Source organism: Coturnix japonica, chromosome 12 (genome assembly GCF_001577835.2).
Source record: "Coturnix japonica isolate 7356 chromosome 12, Coturnix japonica 2.1, whole genome shotgun sequence".
Lineage (NCBI taxonomy): Eukaryota > Metazoa > Chordata > Aves > Galliformes > Phasianidae > Coturnix > Coturnix japonica.
The window spans coordinates 4237597-4249138 of NC_029527.1; the positions used below are offsets into that span (position 1 = coordinate 4237597).

Here is an 11542-nt window from a genome sequence, read left to right on the forward strand (position 1 = left end):
TTTTGTTCCCGTCGAGGTATCGATTGATAGAGCATCTACACAGACGTGCTATTAACATCGTCCTGGGGAAAAAGAACAACAAAAAACAACCCAGAAACGCTGCGGGTAATTGACGAGCGGCAGGGAGCGATGGAGAGCCGGGACCCGAGGGCTGCGGGCGTTCCTTGCAGAGCCGGGCCGAGCCCTGGCTGCGGAACGCTAATTGCCGGGTGGTGCTAACTGCTCGCCTGCTGAGTAATTACCGGCGGTCATTAGCCCACCCCCCGGCCCTATTTGCCCCCAGGTGCCGCCCGGTTCCCGTTGCCCGAGCGTCGTCCCACGTTAACCAAACCGCCGGGCCGAGCGATGGGGCCGTCGGTAAATACAGGATAACAGCCGTGCTGAGTAAACAGGAAACGAGCTCATATTCTTACATTGAAACGACTCCTGGATTTAAACAAACAATCAGCTGGAAAGGTTCGGCGTGACCTTGGGGACAGGGAGCAGCGTCGGGAAGGGCGAGGACGGCGCTTTCGAGGAGTGAAACGGAGCGTCGCCGTCCATTCTGCTCGTCCCCGTCTCCTCTCAGCTCGTGGTTCTGCCGTAGCCCAGCAGCCGAAAGGAGCAACCGCGTGTAATTAAATAGACGGCGGATTCCCGACTGCCTTTAACTGACTTAACGAACAGACGGGCTGTGCCCCGACGTTAAGTAGTAGCGCTTTGGAAACGTTATTTCTGTTGCATTTTGTGATATCGTGTTAATATTTTCTTTTCACATTTGAGTAAGCGGTGAACAAGTGATTATTTTTCACAGACCGTAAAAGCATGAAATAAGGAAACTCATTTTACTTCTTTTTTTTTTCTTTCTTTCTTTTTCTTTTTTTTTCCAGACAGTGTGAAGGGAACGCGGCGGCTCCAGGGCTCGTCCCCCCGGGCTGCTGCCCTCGGGCCGGGGTTCTCGGGGCAGGCGGGGTGCAACTAAACCCTTCTGGAGCCACGAGGAGCCGCCGGGAGCCGCTTCCCGATGTGTGGCACCGCGGGGCAATGGCAGCGTTCCGCCAGCCCGGGAGCTGCAGAGGTGGAGCCGTAAGGCTTCAGGCTACTCCCAGCAGAGGGAAAGATCTCCTCTGGAGCTTCCAGCATGTACGGGTCGGGCCGGGAACCGGCTGGTATTCGCGTTGACTGTCAGCAGGCAGCCCGGTGATGGTGTGAGAACAGGGTGTGAATGGAGCTCCATCGGTGGAGCTGTTCTCCTAGAAACGTTTGTTTTAACAGTGCTGACTTTAACGACAAACTTCCTTTGGAAAGAGCTGCCCGCACCACGGCGACGTGCGAAGGGAACAGAGCAGCCTCGCGGATGGCAACTAAAACCAAATTCCTCTTATCTGCGTGAGAAATCAGCCGGAAGAAAACGAAAACATACCCGACTTTTAAAATATATATTATTATTTTTATTATTTTTTTTATAAAATGCTTCGTTCGCTGTAAGCTATTGATCTCTGAATGAGTTTCTACGTTGTTCTGTTGCAGCCGCCCCGGGCACGTTGAGCTGAGCTCCCGGCGCTCACCGCCGCCTACCCGGAGGGAACGGCATCGCTCAGGTTGGTGCACACACTCTCAATGCAGCCTAATGGCTCCGTTTCTTAATTACCTCTCACAGCTGAACGAAGCCTGACGCGGACGCACGGAGCGCAGCCGGGCTGCGGTCACAGCGGCTCGGGGCTGCGGGGCCGCTCTGCCCCCGGTTCGGATGCTGTCCCCGCTCGGGGTCGTTCGCAGCGCTGTGCGGTCCCTATACAGCGGTGTGCATGGGGCAGTGCTCTCTGTGTGAGCCCTGCTGGGCCAGCACACGCTGCTGCGGGCTCTGCCGCTGTCACTGCAGCAGCAGAGGTGCCACGGGCAATGTTTTCTCTGTAAGCAAAGCAAAGGGCGTGGGTTGAGGGCTGGAAAAGCACCATCAAAGCGGTTCCTCCCTACGTCTGAGCGCCGATCCGGTCACAGTTAATCGGCGAACGTCACGACGGTTCTTTGAACAAAACGCCCTTCAGGTGAGTTTCCAGCTCCGGCGCCCTACGTTCGCTTTTTATTATGAAGCTTCTCGAGGAAAACCACTCCAGGCTCTGCCCTTCGTCAGCTCCTGCGGGCGAACAGACGGACGGCGTTCGGCCGCCTTCGCACCGGGTAAGGGGAGCAGCTGCAGGGAAGACCGGGCTGTGGGGTGGCCGTCGAAAGTTGGGTAAAGCGGGGCCGGTTGGTGCTGTGCCCACCGCTGGGCTGCACCTTTCCTTGCGATCCGTAGGGAATTGCCAGAACCGGAGCTCTGCATATCGCTGACCGCCTCCAGTGACATCGACGGCGTTTGTCAAGGGGCGGATTTCGTGTCCCGAGACGTGTGTGAGTAAGAGCTCAGCCCCGCGTTGGTGGAAACACGCGTTCACAGCCCGGTACGGTTTCACCGGTTTACAAACGTCGTCCATTAAAACACGATTATGTACCAAACGGGTTCTTTCTATGCGAGATCCTCAAATCCGTTGTTTACATTGCACCTATATTAACAAACCACAAAATAAGCCCGTAGCGTTTTTAAGAGAGGTTTTAGGCTGGGAACGTGGAAACTTGCCTGGACGAAATGACACGGAAGCTGAATGAACGCGAGGAGATTGATTTGTGTCTGAAGGTTGGGCATTAACTGCAATGAAAAGCTTTATTTTTCCGACGCTTTTTTTTTCCCCCCCAGATGTTTATTTCCAGGGCTGCTGGCAATGTAAGCTCACTCTCTGAGCAGATACTGAAGCCCGTGTGTTATATGTAAGGGTTCTATTCAAGGAGGAGGCTCTTAGTGCCACAGTGTGCCTGCTGGGTTCAGGTGCACGTGTTCCTTACAGCATTACTCATACTCGAGAAATACTTGTTATTCATACTCAGAAGTTACTCAAGCACGACTCGTGGTGGAAAATTGTGCAAAAATAATGTTTCTTTGTGACAACTGATCCCAGTCTGATGTTTCATAGATGATAGCTTGGAAACCTGCCTGTACAGAGTCCCTCTCTGTCAGAGATGTTCCACGGGGATGAAGAAAATAGAGCCGTGAGGAGAAGGGGTGGATGTGCAGTGGTTGTTCACACACTGAAAGCTTTGTGTCACAGCAGCTCTGATGCTTTTCTGAAGGGATGATCCTGCAATCGTTAGGACTGTCACCAAACCCTGCCCTGGATGAACATGGCTAGTGTTCACACTGCTTATAGTGTGTATGTTGTGTCAGGTAAGCATGTGTAAGTCATTCTACATAGGCAGATCTCTGTCTGATTTGGTCAGGGAAGTGACTCCCAAAACACAGCAAGGTCTGCAAGCAAGAAGTTGGCTGGTCCGTTTGGGCTAACTGGCTTTTTCCTTACCTGCTGACTGCCAGCTCCCAGCAGGTCCCCCAGTTAGCTACTGATGGGAATTTTCTAAGCTACTTACTAAGAGCCGAACACAAACCACAAGTACTTTAGAATGCTGACCTCTCATTGCATTGCTTTCTGAACTGAACAGCATCTTACGTAAACTGAAATAGTTTTTAATAAATGCTTGAACAATAATCATCCTTTTCTCCTTTTTGTCAACTCAACAGCCAGGCTGTTGGATGTTCCTATGTGTTGGACAGGAGTTCTCCTCAGGGCTGCTGGGCCCCAGCAGGGTGCTGGGCTGTGCATCGGTCCCCAGAGAGATTCAGGAGCTCCTGCTGTTGTTCAGCCTCTTCTGGCTTTGGCTGTTTGAGGTGTGTTACTGCCATAGCTGAGGTGGAAATTCCCCTGTGAGGGATTTTCGTTGTCCATGTTTTGTCACGTTTTTAACCCTGTGATATGGTGTGAATGTTCCCTGTTAATGGGTATGAAACATATTCAGACTTGATACTATCAATTCTAGCAATTAGAAGTACTGCTTGTTCCCCGATCAGAATATATTTCCCATTGGATAAGCATAAAGACCACACATTTCATAACTGAATGTCCTCTGCTAAGATCATGAATTATTTGAGATGAAAGTTTATTATTCACTAGTATTTGCACTAGTAAAGTACAAGTGCTTAAATACTTGCAGAAAGCGAAAGTGAAGCAGCTGTAAATTTGGCTGAATTTGTTTCTGAATTTTAATGAATATTTGCAGAATTTTGGTTTAGCTGCAATGTGTGTGTGTGTATGGTACAGAAAGCTTGTAAATTCTGGTGCTTTACACTTCCCAGTGTGTAAACTGCAGCTAAGCCCGCTGGATTTAACTTTTATATCCTTAGTTTAAATGGAAAAATACAGGCAAGTTTGAAAAAAACAAAAACAAAACCCTTAAAAAAAAATACATAGAACATCAGAAACTTTACATAACCACATCAATTAGTGGTCTGTAACCTTCGCTGGCTAGTGGGTAAAAATGAAATAGCTCCTGGTTAACTCTTTATTTCCCAGCAGGAGCAACGTGAAGATTGAATCCCAGGATCCACAGTTCAGGGTGTGTTCTGTAAGTCAAGATTTCTCCCTTTGATTCTCTGAATGGAAGTTAAGGAATTTGTGATGGTCTTCGGGAAACTTTGTCGTTGCCAAGTTTTGTATTTGCAGTGTGAAATCAGGCTGTGTGGGAGCACTGTGTCTTTGAGTGGGGAAGGAGGAATGCATAAGGCTTAACACACAGCACATGCTCTCCTTGCAGAATGGATTGGGTGACGCTGGGTCTGTATAGACTGCTTAATTGTAGTGTTGCTAGTCTGGGAGTGGGTACACTATGAGGTCATGGTAACAGTGATGAATTTCAAGAGGAAAAGTGGTCGTTTATTCATCCTACTTCCTTTCTCCCTCCCTCAAAGGAAGAAGAAGCAATCAGGGTAGATAGAGAGTTGTACTTGGAAGCAGTGAAAGAAAGGTGGTGGTGTTCTAGAGAGATATGTGGAACAGAACTCAGGAGAGAGTATTGGATTTCAAAGGAACACAGGTTGTTAATAGCTGGCAAGCTTGGTCAGGGCAAGCTGTATTGGTACTGCTGGATGATGTGCTCCAGAGACAGCATGTGGCCTTGGTCAGGCACCTTTCAGCATCCTCAGTGCAGGGAATTTCTGTTTAGTTTTGCCATTGTCTTAATCCCAGTGGATGAGGAAATATCTGGATTACAACAGTTTTGTGGGTTTCTATGAAGGTCTTACATCTGTTTTCTTAACACTTAAAAATTGAGACTTGCTCTTATATTTCTGCACTGGGTTTCTGATGCTCCCCTCTGCTTTCGCTGTTTTTACAGTGCAAAAGTAGCCCAAGGAATCTGGAAGATGATGGACCCAGTGCATGTTGCATGCTCCCATTGAGCTTATGGACAGCCAGAAAAGCTGTAGATGAAGTGGAAGTGCACTGCCAAGAGCTGTCGCATTGGAGAGTGTGTTTGTGGCATTCATGTGGTCAGAAAGTCATACCAAGTGTCTCCTCCCCAGACTCACAAATTCCTCTTCTCAGAAAGGGTCATGTTTTCTGTTTTCCAGGCATTTAAACATATAGAAGGCATTTTCTTGTTTCTTTGCTTTACACAGTTCTGCAAGCAGAGTTCATATATTATACATGTATATATATATAAAACCACTTTAGAACTTACTGCGCTTTCCTTCTTCCCCTTGACCTTTACTGTTTCAGTAGATCCCTTTTCATTCTATTGTATGGTGTTTTTTTTTAAGGAAGCTTAGGTAGTGGGTAGAGGGTAGGAAATAATGGTTGTTCTGGAATGGTGTGGACACAGGTCCTGTCCTATTCATTGCAAATCAGAAGTGTTTTCCCTGCACTGTCAATCTCTGCCTGCATGACTAAGTCTTATTTGTTCTACTCAGATCCCTCTAGTTCCTGTGCAGCTGTACCTGTAAGAGCTGACATTTGCTGATGTGCCACTTCGAATTCAAATATTAAAAGATTAATAATGAGATAATTCAATTATCACATTTATTTATTTGTTTATGCTCTTCTTTCATTCACTTCAATCTTTAATTATAATTAAAATTATAAAAACAGAATTTCCCTATGAATCTGAGGACAGATCTGATTCTGTTTTGTGTGCTGCATTTGATGATAGTCAGTCATGTGCCCAATGACAGGTACAAAAGAGGGAAGCAAATTATTGCTTTGCAGGCATTTGTTGCTCAGGGGTTTTCTGAGGTGAAAGTGGCAATTAGCCTGTGGTAGTCATTTGTTGCATTTCTTTGTTGCTTCCAGCCAAGTAAGCTTGATATGTGCCACATTGTCTGGCGATGTGGTTTTTTTTTAATCTGTGCTATATGTGAAATGTGACTTCTTGTTTGCTTTTTTAACTCGCCCCTCACTAATTTCACTTGATGGATTTTGGATCATGTTCCGACAGAGGCATTATCCTCTTTTTCTCCATGCAACTTTTTGTTCTGTGGGACCATGCCAACTTTGCCTCCAGCATCTCTCTGCCTTCCCCACATCTCAGTCATACCAGGGAGTTTGTACTGATTTTTGACACTATATTTGGTCTGTGATGATAGTCCTAGTTTCTAGCTAGAGAGTATCTACCAATGATTATTTACAGTGCTTCTTAAAGTAAGAAACATTCACTAGCATGGAAAGTTCTGGTTTGTGTGTCTCCATATATGATGGAGAGCTCTGGCTGTAAATTTATATCAGCCCATGGTATCCTAAATCCCCAGTATCAATGTCCTTGGAGTGAAACCCAGTCCTTGTGTCAGAATAATCCCTCCTCGTACAATCATGTTGCCCTCTGTTGGTTAGCTTTGATTCAGAATGTTCCCAGGCTTGCTGATTTCCAGAGGACTTGTTTAAATTCCTGTGGAAGAGGCCTCAGTGTTTTTCTCTGCAAGTCTCTGGTTCGTGTGCTGGCTGAGGGGTGCATCCATGCTTTCATAGGAAAGGGTGGAAGCCTCTTTGTAGGTTGTGGTTGCAACCGTGCTCATTTGTAAAGCTGGGTTTGATTTCTCTTAATGAACGCACATTTTTAAGAGCTGGAATTCATTGATGTTACTGAAAAGTTTGTGTTGCCTTTTTTGAAGGATTGGTCTGAAAGCAGATGGAATCAGAACTTCTTTTCCTGTGTGTTCAGTGTTTATGTCCATGTAGGTTCCCAGTGGATTCACAGAGATGCCTGGTAAAGGCAGGTGGCACAAAAAAGCAAGAAATGGAAGAAAAGAAGGCAAAAACAAAGTTTATTGCATAGGGTGATAAGAAAAAACTCTCCCTCTAAGTGCTGGAAAATGGTTTGTTAAGAATCATCAATTGTTACAGTGACCTGTAGACATGTTCATCACAGTCCTTGCACCTAAGTAGGCTATGGATGGTAATTGTTATTTCTTTTCTGTTATAAAATGCTTGAGTTCTTTGTTTGGGAAATCAAGTATGTAAGTGAAAACTGCTGTTATTGATAGGAATAAACTTCAGGTGGCACAGCAGAAGATGTGTCCTCTACTTTTATTCCTGGGATGCACTATGGATTAAACTCAAAGCATAAAACCAAGAAACCTATTGCAGTTAACACAGATACTAGATATAATATGATGACTGCTTAGAGATACTACCTAATGGTAGTAGACAATGCAGCTAAATATTACTAAACAATAGTAATAATGATAATAAATCCACTACCATAAAAGGAAATAAATAAGAAAATCCTGAAATAATAGTAGCAAAATCTTAATATTTTTATGCTTCCAGAATGAAGACAAAGATTTCACAAGGATTTATGAAACAACCATGAAGACCCACGGTACAGCAATCTAAGGAGCAAACTAAAGGTGTTTTATTGAGCAATGTATGTGTATTTATTTGCACTTGGAAAGAACAGCTTTCTGTGTGATTCCATGCAGTGTGAGAATTTCATGTATTGATCTCTGTATATTTATACATCACCCGAGATGTCTTTATTCTCTTGGTAAAACTTGACTTGCCAGGCGTGATGCTGTTTGGAGGTCCTTTCTGTACCAGATGAGGCACTGATTCTGTTGAAGCAAGCATCCCTCCTGGCCTTGGTAAGCCACAATACCTCCGCAGATATGTAGAGGAGTCAAAGGCTTCATGTTAGAGCGAGGAAAGACATCTGGTTCTCCTATTACTTTTCAGATGGCTCTTTGCTTTTATTAATGCCTAATACACAAATAGCTGAAAGTTGAAGTTTAATATGTTAATCCAGATGTTAAACCAAAAATAGCTCCTGTTTTGCATCTGAAGATTTCAATTCGGGGTCACCTGTGGGTGGAAGTGAAGCTACTTTTTAGTCACGTACAATAGAACTCCTCAATTGCTTATGGTGTAGGTTAATGTGGACCTGCTACATACTTCCAATGCCCTCCCTGACTGAGAGCAGGCACAAAGACCTCAGTGTGTAATGGAAACTTAGATAACATCAGTTACTGACAACTCTCATTTGTTTGCAGTTTCTGGCCTCATCTAGAGATACAGTACTGTTGCCTAAAGCTGTTAAGCTTAACCAAAATCATGGATGTGACTGTTCTTTGGCAGATAAAAGAAGCGAAAGGAAGGAGGGAAGAAAGCAGTGTGGTGTCTTTTAATTCTTTTTACAGTCTGCTTGAGTTTCTAATCTGCTGTAAACCTCAGACTGAAATTTTGCAGCGCAGGGACACCCCAAAGCAGTGCTGGATAATAACTTAATAGAAAAGATGAAACGAAAGGAGAATAAAATAGCTCCCAAATAGTTAAGAGTTGGATTCTGGTTTGTGTTGGATCCTTGTCCTGAAAGCCTGGAGTGCTCAGATCCACCTGAAGGATCAAAAGTGTCCTCAAGCCCTTAAATAGATGACTCGGAAATAGCTGAAATGTGTTTCATTTTATGGTAAGTTTAATGTTTCTAATCTCAGTGCAATTTACAATTACAATAAATATCACAAAAAATTAATGTGGCCACTTCAAATACAAAGGAACGACAGAGTGTAATCTGAGAAAATTTTATCAACATGCAATTTCCTTAACAAAAACACCAATGTATCATTTCAGCATGCTGAGAAATATTTATCTTTTGGGACAGCAAAATCATTTGCAGAACGTTTTAACTGCTAAATAAATATTTTACTGGCAACTTCTGAGGCATCATAAATGCAGTCAATATAAACAAAGCAATGTGGAAACCAGCTCCGGTCTCAGCTGCAATGACTGTTGGCCAGTTTGTGGTAACACAGGGCTCTGGGATGCATTTGGAACAGTCTCAGCATTTCAAATATCTAAGCAAGTTTGCTTAGTTTATTTGAAGGCTCTGGCAATGGAAGGCACAGCGAGCTTTCAGTGTTAGGGATGCGACTGTTTAGCATTTAACAGAAACTCATCTTTTCACAGTTAAATCACGTTGGTTTTTTTTTTAATTGAATCTTCTGCTTATGAAAAATACTGGATCTGCAGCTTCAGAGACTGTCTGCTTGGCTGCAGAACAAGAACATCATGGCCATGCTTGCTTGAACTTCCTCATGGGCCCCTGCCAACACGCTTCACCTCTGACCTGTAACTGAGTTTTTAAATGTCTGTTTTATCTGTAGTCTCTTCTCAGACTGTCCCACTGAAATGGCACTTTTAAGGATGATTTCAGCAAGTTTCATCTGCCCTCTGGAAGCAGAAACTTATTTCATGGAGGCAGCTGAGGAATCACTTATTCATTACCATGAGCGTCACTGCAGTCTTTACTTCCAAGGACTTCTGGTCACATTTCCTTACATCAAGTCTGAGACAGAGCTATGATTTGTTGTATTGCTATTTGCCTTTTTTTAAGTGATAGCTACCTAAGCTGGGTAATAATTGCCTATTTGTCAGAATAGGTGCTCACTTTGTGTTATTTGTGTCTGATATACAATGGCGTTATGCTTCTACTGAACACTTATTGAAAAGCATATCAAATATTTGAAGGTCTATAAAAGTGTCCATCTTCTCAATTTCTCAAAGGAACTCTGTTGACAGTCATTGATTTCAGTGCTGTAGTAGTTTCTTGCCTGTTTTAATGTGGCATTCTACATGCTTTATCAGACATTGCTGTGAAGCAAGTAACTCCTCCTTTGGTAGTAGCTGGATATCCTCTGGATGCAAGACATTTATTGCTGTGATTTGACATCTGTCAATTCTTCAAGAGTTTTATTATCTTAAAGAATTTTTTTGCACATTCATCTTCTGCTTCCAAAGAGATCTTTTAGTACACAAAGCAGGAAATGTAAGAAAACAGACAAGATTTTCAAAGACAAGTTAGTCATTTCACAGCAGAGTTTGGCCTTTGTTTCACATCAATAATGAGGCAGTGATCTTTAAAACGTGGTTAAAAATTAGAGGAGATGGTATAAACATTTGGTAATTGCAGAAAGCCAGGGTAGTTCTTGTGTGGGTTGTTGGCGACTGGCTGAAAATTGTTGCAGAATAGAGTCTGTTGCTTACTGTATGGGAAACTGTTAATCACAGCCTGAACCTCTGATTAACCACCTGAGGCAAGTGTCGGGTCAGCTGCAGGAGCACAGGTGAAGGTAATTCAGCTGTGCTCCTGGGAGGGGTGGAGCTTGACTCCACTTCTCCTAGGTTTCATTTAAAGGCTGACCACCACTAAGGCAGCATCTCTTTCTGGAGATTGCTGCTTTGTGGAGTTCTGGTGACAAGCCTCAACATTTTCCATCTTGACTGAAGGCCTCAGAGTTGGTGAGTTTTTCCTATAGATAACCTCCAGCTATCTATTTATAACTATTTTTGCGTTATTCCAACTGAATACTTAATGCAAAATGAGCATTCTCTGTGTAAATATCTTAATTCGCATATCTAATGAAACTCAGCCTGGGTTTAGCTGGATATTTGTTAGGAACTTCTTCAGAAATAAAGGGTGGAAACTGTACCAGCAACGGTGGCTGGGAAGTGAAGATTTAGTTAAAGCACTTTGGCTGAGAGGAGTCAAGAAATGAGCATTGCTGCTGCCTGCATTTAGTGAGTAGAGGACTCCAGCACCTGCTCAGGGGAGTCAAGTGGTGGAAATGATTTGTTAAATCTGTGTCTCTACAGTTTGTAGAAGGTAAAGGCAATAGGTGTGAAGGAACATTTGCTCAGAACTGTGCTTTATGTAGGCTCCATCTATGATAACATATATGGTAACATAACAATGTGAGTGCATCTCATCTACAGGATGCCATGTTTTGACATACTTGGGTGACATTTACTGTACAGATTACTCCTCCATTCACAGATGTGGACTTTCCTTAGGTCATCCGCATGTTCTGCATTACATTTCAGGGTTCACAGTTTAATCCTTTTATAGATAAAACTGTAGCCTTTTCTGGTAGTAAGAGAGGAAGTGAGGAAGGTTCCTGCCCTTTAGGACCAAGTGTGGATCTCAGCCTCCAGAAGACTGGGATTTTGTGCTGGCTAGCATAAAGTGTGAAGTGAAACACCTGTGTAGAGCAGCATGCCAGTGCTGAGCCATCTGCAGCACACCTGCTAACTGCTTCATTGGAGTTGAGTCTGGGAAATGTGGAATCTTCTGATTTTTTTTTTTATTTGTAATTGAACAAAAGATATGGATTATAGCTGAAGTCTTATCCAAAAAGAATTAATGCTGTAAA

At 43.9% G+C, this 11542-nt stretch overlaps 1 long non-coding RNA gene across 1 annotated transcript; it reads left to right on the top strand.

Moving 5' to 3' along the window:
• The first annotated feature begins 2718 nt into the window (after positions 1 to 2718).
• On the top strand, positions 2719 to 5967 carry LOC107319690. Its single transcript, XR_001557886.2, has 4 exons — positions 2719 to 3241; positions 3593 to 3739; positions 4425 to 4473; positions 5242 to 5967. It is a non-coding gene; the product is annotated as an uncharacterized LOC107319690 (long non-coding RNA).
• The last annotated feature ends 5575 nt before the right edge of the window (positions 5968 to 11542 follow it).